The sequence below is a fragment of the Neolamprologus multifasciatus genome, chromosome 7 (genome assembly GCF_963576455.1).
Source record: "Neolamprologus multifasciatus chromosome 7, fNeoMul1.2, whole genome shotgun sequence".
Classification (NCBI taxonomy): Eukaryota; Metazoa; Chordata; class Actinopteri; order Cichliformes; family Cichlidae; genus Neolamprologus; species Neolamprologus multifasciatus.
Window position 1 is genome coordinate 15182198 of NC_140445.1, and position 12820 is coordinate 15195017.

Here is a 12820-nt window from a genome sequence, read left to right on the forward strand (position 1 = left end):
CACACCCCTCACTTCTAAAACCTGTGCACAGACACACCCCTCACTTCTATAACCTGTGCACAGACACACCCCTCACTTCTATAACCTGTGCACAGACACACCCCTCACTTCTACAACCTGTGCACAGACACACCCCTCACTTCTACAACCTGCGCACAGACACGCCCCTCACTTCTAAAACCGGCGTAATGACACACCCCTCACTTCTAAAACCTGCATAATGACACAGCCCTCACTTCTAAAACCTGTTTGATGACACACCCCTCACTTCTAAAACCTTTGTGATGACACGCCCCTCACTTCTACAATCTGCGCACAGAAACACCCCTCACTTCTAAAACCTGCGCACAGACACACCCCTCACTTCTAAAACATTCGCACAGACACACCCCTCACTTCTAAAACCTTTGTGATGACACACCCCTCACTTCTAAAACCTGCGTAATGACACAACCATCACTTCTAAAACCTTTGTGATGACACACACCCATCACTTCTAAAAAGCTTTGTGATGACACACCCCTCACTTCTAAAACCTTTGTGATGACACACACCCATCACTTCTAAAAACCTTTGTGATGACACACCCCTCACTTCTAAAACCTGTGCACAGACACACCCCTCACTTCTATAACCTGTGCACAGACACACCCCTCACTTCTATAACCTGTGCACAGACACACCCCTCACTTCTATAACCTGTGCACAGACACACCCCTCACTTCTACAACCTGTGCACAGACACACCCCTCACTTCTACAACCTGCGCACAGACACGCCCCTCACTTCTAAAACATTCGCACAGACACACCCCTCACTTCTACAATCTGCGCACAGACACGCCCCTCACTTCTAAAACCTGCATAATGACACAGCCCTCACTTCTAAAACCTTTGTGATGACACAGCCATCACTTCTACAACCTGCGCACAGACACACCCCTCACTTCTACAACCTGCGTACAGACACACCCCTCACTTCTACAACCTGCGTACAGACACACCCCTCACTTCTAAAACCTTTGTGATGACACACCCCTCACTTCTAAAACCTGCGTAATGACACGCCCCTCACTTCTAAAACCTGCGTAATGACACGCCCCTCACTTCTAAAACCTGCGCACAGACACACGCCTCACTTCTAAAACCTGCGTAATGACACACCCCTCACTTCTAAAACCTTTGTGATGACACAGCCACCACTTCTAAAACCTGCGCACAGAAACACCCCTCACTTTTAAAACCTTTGTGATGACACAGCCATTACTTCTAAAACCTTGGTGATGACACACACCCCTCACTTCTACAACCTGCGTAAAGACCAGGGGCGATTTTAGCCCATTTTTGGGGGTGCTTCAGCACCCCCAAAATGAATCAAGCACCCCCAAAGATTTCTTACTTTTTTGACAATATTTGCTGTTTGTGTGACACACTACTGAAAATATAAAAAGCATACAGTACTGTACTTGTTTGAGACGTAACATTTTAACAACAAAAGTATAGATACCCCCCCCCCTCCCAAAATGGTTTGTTCCAGCTCTCCCCTGCTCTGGCTCTAGAGCTCTTGCTGCCAGAGCGATGGTGGCTGAGACGCAGGGAAACTGAGGTGTAAGTGCCTGGCTTAAAACAGGACATATTAGCTGCATTTAACCTTCAGTTACTCTTTATATAGTTAGGTAGGAGTCAGACCATGTTTCTTTTTAGCTGAAAAACATTACACCAGGTAACCTGCAGTGTTGAAAACGTGTTTTCTGACGATGTTTGCTACTCTACAATCCGTCCTGCTCTGTAGTAAATTCAGCGACATTTCACCGTCCTGTTGCTAACATTGAAATGTATACAGCCTATTTAAAAATCTAAAACTCTAAATTCTCCGTAGCCTAAAGTTGTTACCACTGTCCTGTTTGAAATGGATACTAACTAGCTAACTGACTGGATGCCCATTAACCTTATAACTCCTGTTGTGTGTGTGTGTGTGCGTACAGAGAGACAGCCAGGTTCATAATGGATATGAGGAAGTTTTTTCAAAAAAAAAAGGAGCCACATTCAGGTAAAAGTGTAAAATAAAATGATCCGTCAATCAAGAATAATGTTGGATCAGTGTTTCAATATTTATATCTTTTATTAGATGTTCATGTGGTTTGGTTATTTGCCTTATGGTTGAAAGTAAACTGAGAGAGGACTTTTTTATTAGTGATCTTAATAGTATTTTTTCACATTAATTTAATTTTTCATCTAATTGAATACAATCTATTTTTCATCTAATTGAATACAATCTATTTGTGTATGATTGTCAGTCCAAAGAGGGAGAGAGGAAAGAGGGGAACGTGAGGAGAAAGAACAAGATCAGGAAGAACCAGGTAAGAAAACAGACAGGGAACAGTGACAGGCACAACAGAAACCTGATTTTACTCACACAATCTGGAAGTTATGTTCTCCCTATATTAAAGCTGCTATACAGAATCTGCAAAACAAACTGGTTTGAAACATTTTGACCGTCGTTAACAACATTCCAACATAACATTATAATTGATTGGGGAGATTAAAATTAATGATATATTTTTATGTGGTTCAGCCACAACTCTACTAAAACCTCAGCCAGTAATAGGTAGGCCAACTTTTGGACCGTCCACTTGTCTGTATGACTGCCGCAGTACGTACATCACATTTGCACACTATCAGAAAGAGCCAAACAGCCCTGGTGGAGTGAGGAGCTGTAAAGAGAAGCAGATGCTCTGTTTATATTCTAAAAATGTTTTAAGCTTGTTTCAAAGATTTTGTACAGCAGCTTTAAATGTTTTCCAAAAGCACACATACGCTTCTCAGTGTTTCTCAAACTTTTTACAGTGTGTACCACCTGATAAAAATGTCAAGCTCTCCTAAGTACCACTATGAAAGCATGAAAGTCATAAATCTTACAACACAAAATTATTATTATTAAATTAGTAAAATCAGTATCTGCATACATTGTATACATTGTATACATTCTACCACAGGCAAAGTTGCCTCCATTTTTATAGTTTTTATTAATATTATGTAATAATTTATTTGTAACAATTTATTCTGTTTTGGGAGTGTTTTTTATGTATCTGTATTATATTATACATACACATTAAAAGTGAATCTCTGTCCAAAAAATGCACTCAGTTTACTTCTTACTCACTATGAGCATCATTCATTATTCTCCCCCAGTAATTAAGGTTAGGATATGTATTTTTTTTATTCCAATCCATTCTTCTTTAGCAACATTTAAATAACCTTTATCAGATTTGATGGTTTTGTTATAGACTTTTCAAAAAAGTGTTTTGCTTTTCTTTCACAAATGTGGGATTAAATTGTGTTAAAATGTACAAAACAGTGATGTCATGTTTTAAGACGAGGACCCAGGCACAGAGAGACTTGATGAATTTAAGAATCTTATGATTTAATAAAGAAATTTGCAGACTTACACAGAGATGGTAAAATTATGATGACTGATAATGGAGATGAATACAACAGAGGATGAGGACAGGGAGGAACAGGGGTTTAAATGCACCAAAGTGACAGTCAGAGAGAACTTGGGACAACATTTAAGGATGCAGGGACTGACAGAGACAGGTTTATCTTTCCTGGCTGGGCAGCTCTCTGGGTGCTCAGCACCCCCAAAGCTCTGATTCTAGAATCGCCCCTGGTACAGACACACCCCTCACTTCTAAAACCTGCGTATATGACACACCCATCACTTCTAAAACCTTTGTGATGACACAGCCATCACTTCTAAACCCTTTGTGATGACACAGCCATCACTTTTAAAACCTTTGTGATGACACAGCCATCACTTCTAAAACCTTTGTGATGACACAGCCATCACTTCTAAAACCTTTGTGATGACACAGCCATCACTTCTAAACCCTTTGTGATGACACAGCCATCACTTCTAAAACCTTTGTGATGACACGCCCCTCACTTCTACAACCTGCGCACAGACACACCCCTCACTCCTATAACCTGCGCACAGACACACCCCTCACTTCTAAAACCTTTGTCATGACACAGCCATTTAGAAGTGATGGCTGTGTCATCACCAAGGTTTTAGAAGTAATGGCTATGTCATTACGCAGGTTTTAGAAGTGAGGGGCGTGTCATTATGCAGGTTTTAGAAGTGAGGGGCGTGTCATTATGCAGGTTTTAGAAGTGAGGGGCGTGTCTGTGCGCAGGTTTTAAAAGTGATGGGTGTGTCTGTGCGCAGGTTATAGGAGTGATGGGTGTGTCATCACAAAGGTTTTAGAAGTGAGGGGCGTGTCTGTGCACACGTTTTAGAAGTGAGGGGTGTGTCTGTGCGCAGGTTTTAGAAGTGAGGGGTGTGTCTGTGCGCAGGTTTTAGAAGTGAGGGGTGTGTCTGTGCGCAGGTTGTAGAAGTGAGGGGTGTGTCTGTGCGCAGCTTGTAGAAGTGAGGGGTGTGTCATCACAAAGGTTTTAGAAGTGATGGCTGTGTCATCACAAAGGTTTTAGAAGTGAGGGGTGTGTCTGTGCGCAGGTTATAGGAGTGAGGGGTGTGTCTGTGCGCAGGTTTTAGAAGTGAGGGGTGTGTCTGTGCGCAGGTTGTAGAAGTGAGGGGTGTGTCATTACGCAGGTTTTAGAAGTGAGGGGTGTGTCATCACAAAGGTTTTAGAAGTGATGGCTGTGTCATCACAAAGGTTTTAGAAGTGATGGCTGTGTCATCACAAAGGTTTTAGAAGTGATGGCTGTGTCATCACAAAGGTTTTAGAAGTGAGGGGTGTGTCTGTGCTCAAGTTTTAGAAGTGAGGGGCGTGTCATTACGCAGGTTTTAGAAGTGAGGGGCGCACCTTTGTGATGACACACCCCTCACTTCTAAAACCTTTGTGATGACCAGTGTTGGGTAAGTTACTTTAAAATAGTAACTTAGTTACATTACTAGTTACTTATATCAAAAGTAACTCAGTTACTTCAAGTTACTCGTTACTTTCAAAGTAACTAGTTACTAGGGAAAGTAACTTTGGTTTTACTCAGAATTCTCTTATTAATGTGTTGCTTCCATAACTTTGTCAGTCTTCTAGCTTGCTTACTTGCCAGAAGTGCACTGTGCCACCTACCAATAGAAAGGAAAAGATAATGTGCATATTTCTATGAGAGAAATCCCACGCCTGGACCATCATTGACCGCTGCCATGATTCTAGCCTACGTCACAGCATCATGTGCGCCTTTTACATCCAACACAAAAACTGCAGTCGTGGTGCTTTGATTGTACTCAGAACTCTGAAATTCTGCCTTCTGAATAGGAAGATGTAGGTAACACCAGACTGCAGATGAGCTGCATACAGGGCTGGACTGGGACAAAAAATCGGCCCGGGCATTTTGACTAGAGACCGGCCATTATAGGAAAAATCATAAAGGCTTTGAATGAAAACAAACGCTGTTGTGACAGTGATGTTCACTGTCTTGATGGTATATACGTATCAATCTATCAATTGTTTGTTGTAAGATTCAGATAATTATTTTTTAAAAGCTAGACATTTTAAATGAGAATAAGAAAGAAAAGTATTTCTTTGTGCCCCCCTCTCCCTGTTAATGCCCTACCTGCCCCCCTGGCAAAACTTTGCTAGATCCGCACCTGCACAGTTACCAGCTGTCAGCTACCTAAAAAAGGATCCTGGGGTTATCTGTCTCTCAGAAACAGTTCATAACTTCCCTTCAACTCATTCACGTCACCTAAAAGGTAAACCTGTTTCTCCATCACCTGTTCAGCTCTGATGATTCAGTAAGGACATCTCCTGGTTTCATCTTCATGTTTCCCTCTCACCAGATAACCAAACCGACATCATGACCAGCAGCTTTTTTGCAGTTGTGGCTCCAGCAAACATCAGCTGATACTAGAAATTAATATTAAATAAATTTTAACAACAGCTGATCAAGCTTAAACGTGCTGCTGTTGTTTAACGCGACATCGGCTGGTTTCCTCTTTCTGGCGCAAAGTGGGCGATAAACAAACAAGAGAGCCGATCAGCTGATCATTGATCAGTTTTCATGATTGAAGTAGAAACAGGAGAGGGAGGGGAGAGAATGAGAGAAGAAGAGGCAGCTGTGCAGCAAACACAGAATAAATCCAGCTTTGTGTCTTTTTCATTGTAGCTGAATTACGGGACAAACGGTTCCTTTTCACCTCAATAAGAAACGCGTAATATTTTATCTGAATACCAGACGGGACGGTTGGCAACTCTAATAACTTATGAACAAAATAAAGTTCAACATCATTAACTTCATAGCACCCACCCAGCTGTATAGAAACTCCGTCATGCTAGCTAGTATGCAGTACGGAAAAAGTCAGAATAATGAAAATAAACTCCACCTAAACTTGGTTTATATCTGACTCAGATAGACTGCAGGTCATAACTTCTTACCTGAAGTTCAGTTCACACTTGGACCGGCGGCCGCCTCGGGTCTCTATTCCTTCTGCGTCCCCTTTCCCTCATCCACCTGCTGCCTCCACCACTTGCTAATGTTTCAGAATCTGTGGAAGCTCCGCGATAGCCACCACACGAAGTAACGAGTAACGACCCTATCTAAATCCCAGTAACGACTAACGCGTTCCTGATTTTGGCATAATAACTAGTTACCGTGCTCGTTACCACAATAATAACGTAGTTACTGTAACGCGTTACTTAATAACGCGTTAGTCCCAACACTGGTAATGACACAGCCATCACTTCTAAAACCTGCGTAATGACACACCCATCACTTCTAAAACCTTTGTGATGACACAGCCATCACTTCTAAAACCTTTGTGATGACACAGCCATCACTTCTAAAACCTTTGTGATAAAACAGCCATCACTTCTAAAACCTTTGTGATGACACACCTATCACTTCTAAAACCTTTGTGATGACACAGCCATCACTTCTAAAACCTTTGTGATGACACACCCATCACTTCTAAAACCTTTGTGATGACACACCTATCACTTCTAAAACCTTTGTGATGACACAGCCATCACTTCTAAAACCTTTGTGATGACACACCCATCACTTCTAAAACCTTTGTGATGACACACCTATCACTTCTAAAACCTTTATGATGAAACAGCCATCACTTCTAAAACCTTTGTGATGACACACACACTGTAAACCCCAACAGTATACCTGACGTGTACGTCAACTACGTCATGACGTTTTCTCTCTAACCTGAACGAAAATTCTGTTCAATATGGCTGCCCTTCTCGAGCGACTGGAGAGCACATTTGGAGAAACTTGTAAGTAAAACGGAACCTTCGTTATGTTTATTTTTTCTGTAAAAAAGTATATTGATATGTTGCAGCCAATAACTTGAATGCGCTGTTGTGTTAAAAAGCACATACCCAGGTGGTGAGTAGTCGTTTGCTGTCGTTCGCGCTCTTTTTCAAACATAGATTATGTCGTCAGTTTTACAGTTTTAACCGATTAAAACACAGCTTTAATAAGAATCACACATAACGAAAGGGTCTTAGTGATATTTTAACGACCCCTTGCCAACGCAAGAAAGTTGGCGTTTTTACAACAGCAGCCTCATTGTTCGGCAGGTTTTTTTTTCTTCTCATTAGCATCGTTTAAAAGTGACTGAGCCAGCAGTGGCAACTTCTATCTAAAACAATTAAAAGTAATACCCAGATTGAAATATAGCAAAGTGTTGTATATTTAGTGTGCTGATAAGGTTTTCAGTATTTTTATTTTTTCTTCCAAGGCTGAAGACCGAAGACAAAAAGACCGAAGAAAAAAAATTCAAACTGCAAGTAATTGGTGGAGACAATAAACACAGGTGAGTTGAAAGATCTATTGAAGAGTCCTTTCTTCATGGCCATTAAAACATTTTTAGGTTAAAAGACCTGTTTTTCTTTTCTTTTTTTTAATCATGTCCCTGCTTTGTCACACTGAATCATGTTGAAAAGATATATTTTCATGGCTCCCCCCATTACCATTACTTTGTACTTCTTTCTACCAGTCTATTTTATTTTGTGACATTAACATCTTAAATGTACCCCGCCAGTTTAATTATTAATAGCTGTGTTAGTATTTATAATGCTCTTTTTTTTTTTATCATGTGCAGATCTACCAAGGGTCAGTGGCACAGTTCACCTTTTGTGGTAAGTTATAACACTTCATATGTGGTCACATAAGTAAGTTGTTTCATCAGTTGTTCAGTTCTTATAAAATAATGTTGTATAATTGTACCAAATCACTGAGGACACATCCAATGTGTAAATCCCAATCAACAATTTTACTGTGATATTCGCTCGTGTTTAGAGTATTAAAAATTTATATTTTATATTTATATTTTCATATGTTGTGAAATGACTCAATCGTTTTTATTTTTTAGAAGAAACCATTCATTAAGTACCTTAACTGTGGGACTTAATGTTAAGGTGCAGATTTCATATATTGATAATGATAAAAGTAACACAAATTAAAGTTTCACTGATAAACACTCAATTTTTCCTTGCTTTGAACCCCATGTTCTATATAGATTACAGCTCTGATCTGGAGAACACTATTTTAAAATACTGTGTAGGATTTTTGTCAAATGATTAAGAAACAGGCTCTTTGTCATAAGAGACAGAAAGGTTGTGTCTCCAGAAATGTCTCCAGAATTTAGTGGAGTCTGATGTCATGCAGTTTCATAAACATGTATTCTCCCCAAAGAATGACACCTGAAAACTTTGTGTTAAATGAACTTTTCTTTTCCCTTTTAGGAGGTGCCTGATATCAATGTGAAACGCACTGCAGTGCTTCGTGCCTTTCCTGTATACCTGCGGGAGGGCAGAATTCTTTAAGACATGTAATGTAAGTGTATTTTTGCATCACTTAAATTCTCCCAGTGGGATAAAATGCCATGTTTTTTAAAAAAATATAATTTAATACCGTAGCAGCTACCAAATTGTACAAGCAAAATACCCTCTCTTTAGAAAACCCTCACACACAAACACACACAGGTCAGGAGCAGGGCACAGGCGTATCACAGCACTATGGCTACGTGCCCCAAAACCAGGCTGAAGTCAAGATTTAGTTTCTTTTTGAGATAAAGTCATGAAATAAAAAATTACTTTTTTAGAAAAATAACAAACATACAAATTATGTAATGCAAGAAGCTAACACGTTAATGTACATTTTTCAAAAATGTAGAGTACCCTAACTCGTCACAAAGTAACCCACTACACTGCTGAATGTTTTCCTAGATTACAGGTCATGCTTGTCACATTCTCTCAAACCAACCTTACTTATTTTATTGTGGCGATCGTGGCTCAAGAGTTGGGAGTTCGCCTTGTAATCGGAAGATTGCCGGTTCGAGCCCCGGCTTGGACAGTCTCGGTCGTTGTGTCCTTGGGCGAGACACTTCACCCGTTGCCTACTGTTGGCGGTCAGAGGGCCCGGTGGCGCCAGTGTCCGGCAGCCTCGCCTCTGTCAGTGCGCCCCAGGGTGGCTGTGGCTACAATGTAGCTGCCATCACCAGTGTGTGAATGGGTGGATGACTGAATGTGTAAAGCGCTATACATTACAGGCCATTTACCATTGATACTGTGTCTATTCCAGGCGGACGCATTGGATGAGTCGACCCTCATTGACACTCCAGTTGCCCTTCTCACAGTGGTTACCGACGACGCTTCCCAGTCCAGTCCATTTTACTTCCTCAAGCATGGCTGTTGTGGTGAAAGGCGACTAGGTGATACGTGATATTCTCAGATTTGCAGATGCATTTGCTTTATTGTTTGGGTTGATCTATGCTCTGCATTTAGACGACCACAGGAAGCTCGTTCACACATTTACCTTTGTCCAAAATATCTTCATGGGGCTTGATGACAGCAAACCCCTGAAACCCCTGCCTACATGCTCTTAAGGAATATAAGGCAATGTTTGTAAGGACACACACCCATCACTTCTAAAACCTTTGTGATGACATAACCATCACTTCTAAAACCTGCGTAATGACACAACCATCACTTCTAAAACCTGCGTAATGACACGCCCCTCAGTTCTACAACCTGGTCACAGACTCGTCCCTCACTTCTAAAACCTTTGTGATGACACACCCCTCACTTCTATAACCTCTGCACAGACACACCCCTCACTTCTAAAACCTTTGTGATGACACGCCCCTCACTTCTACAACCTGTGCACAGACACACCCCTCACTTCTATAACTTGTGCACAGACACACCCCTCACTTCTATAACTTGTGCACAGACACACCCCTCACTTCTACAACCTGCGCACAGACACGCCCCTCACTTCTAAAACCGGCGTAATGACACGCCCCTTACTTCAAAAACCTGCGCACAGACAAACCCCTCACTTCTATAACCTGCGTACAGACACACCCCTCACTTCTAAAACCTGCGTAATGACACGCCCCTCAGTTCTACAACCTGGTCACAGACACACCCCTCACTTCTACAACCTGCGTACAGACACACCCCTCACTTCTAAAACCTGTGTGATGACACACCCCTCACTTCTAAAACCTTTGTGATGACACGCCCCTCACTTCTAAAACCTGTGTGATGACACACCCCTCACTTCTAAAACCTTTGTGATGACACGCCCCTCACTTCTACAACATGCGCACAGACACACCCCTCACTTCTACAACCTGCGCACAGACACGCCCCTCACTTCTAAAACCGGCATAATGACACGCCCCTCACTTCAAAAACCTGCGCACAGACACACCCCTCACTTCTAAAACCTTTGTGATGACACAACCATCACTTCTAAAACCTGCGTAATGACACGCCCCTCAGTTCTACAACCTGGTCACAGACACACCCCTCACTTCTACAACCTGCGTACAGACACACCCCTCACTTCTAAAACCTGTGTGATGACTAGGGATGGGTACCGGTATCCGGTGCCATGATGGCACCGGTTCTGACATAAACGGTAGTAACCAGACCGAAAAGCAGCGCACATTTCGGTGCTTTATTTCGGTGCTTTTTTTCCTGAGATGTGATACACTTTAGATTCTAGCCAATCATTTTACGTTTCCGAGGATAGTAGGCGGGCCCAGGTACGTACGTTCTTTTAGAGCAGAGCTACAGATTAAAAACGCCCAAGGTGAAGCGGTCAAAGTCTGGCTGTACTTCACAGCAAAAGATGCAAACTCAGCAGCCTGCAACAAGTGCTTTAGGCTGATACTGTGATACTGTCAAAGGAGGTAACACTTCAAATCCGATGAAACACCTGGCGAATGCGCCGTATTTGATAGCTTGCTGTGAGACCTCACACCGAGCGCATCTACTGTGGGTGTGGTGCCTGTTATCGGACCGGAGTTAGCAACAAAAAACAAAAACTCCTAGCCCTGCCAGTGTAGCAGAAATGATGACGGATGATGAGGGCAGCAGCAGCAGCCGTTCTTCTCTGCGTGAGTAGCTTAATGTTGTTCGTGTGTAATTTACGTTGAGTAGGCTAACCACGTTATTAAATTAATGCATGTAAGGTGAACTAGCAAACATCATCATAGCTACATGCGGCTGTCTTCTTGTTTGATGGCAGATACTCCCTTCACCCTGGCCAAAAAGGCTAAAATGACCAAAGAAAAAGTGGAAAACAGTTAAACATGAGAGGTTTTTGGACAAAGTTTGTGTTTTTTCCCATTGTTTAAGCACTGCTTCCAGCCAAGAGTGATACCATATATGCCCTATAGCTGCAGAAAAGGCTAACATTGTTATCTTTTTACAAAAAAACAGCTGAACATGAGAAGTTTTTGGACCAATTTTGTGTTCTCCATTCTTTAGGCACCGGTTTGAGCACCGTTTAAGCACCGGCACCGTTTCAAAAGTACCGGTTTGGCACCGGTATCGGATAAAACCTAAACGATACCCATCCCTAGTGATGACACACCCCTCACTTCTAAAACCTGTGTGATGACACACCCCTCACTTCTAAAACCTGTGTGATGACACACCCCTCACTTCTATAACCTGTGCACAGACACACCCCTCACTTCTATAACCTGTGCACAGACACACCCCTCACTTCTATAACTTGTGCACAGACACACCCCTCACTTCTATAACTTGTGCACAGACACACCCCTCACTTCTATAACTTGTGCACAGACACACCCCTCACTTCTATAACCTGTGCACAGACACACCCCTCACTTCTATAACTTGTGCACAGACACACCCCTCACTTCTATAACCTGTGCACAGACACACCCCTCACTTCTATAACTTGTGCACAGACACACCCCTCACTTCTATAACTTGTGCACAGACACACCCCTCACTTCTATAACCTGTGCACAGACACACCCCTCACTTCTACAACCTGCGCACAGACACACCCCTCACTTCTATAACCTGTGCACAGACACACCCCTCACTTCTATAACTTGTGCACAGACACACCCCTCACTTCTAAAACCTTTGTGATAAAACAGCCATCACTTCTAAAACCTTTGTGATGAAACAGCCATCACTTCTAAAACCTTTGTGCACAGACACACCCCTCACTTCTAAAACCTTTGTGATGACACACCCCTCACTTCTAAAACCTGTGTGATGACACACCCCTCACTTCTAAAACCTTTGTGATGACACGCCCCTCACTTCTATAACTTGTGCACAGACACACCCCTCACTTCTATAACTTGTGCACAGACACACCCCTCACGTCTAAAACCTGCGCACAGACACGCCCCTCACTTCTAAAACCGGCGTAATGACACGCCCCTTACTTCAAAAACCTGCGCACAGACAAACCCCTCACTTCTATAACCTGCGTACAGACACAGCCCTCACTTCTAAAACCTTTGTGATGACACAGCCATCACTTCTAAAACCTTTGTGATG

At 42.3% G+C, this 12820-nt stretch overlaps 1 protein-coding gene and 1 long non-coding RNA gene across 3 annotated transcripts in view; one reads left to right on the forward strand and one right to left on the reverse strand.

Annotated features, from left to right (window-relative positions):
* The window catches only part of LOC146513980 (netrin receptor UNC5D-like), a 268872-nt gene that overhangs the window by 118294 nt on the left and 137758 nt on the right, over positions 1-12820 (reverse strand). The gene's annotated exons all lie outside the window — the stretch shown is intronic.
* On the forward strand, positions 6952-8452 carry LOC146513982 (uncharacterized). The gene is made up of 2 exons (XR_014875434.1): positions 6952-7246; positions 7714-8452. It is a non-coding gene; the product is annotated as an uncharacterized LOC146513982 (long non-coding RNA).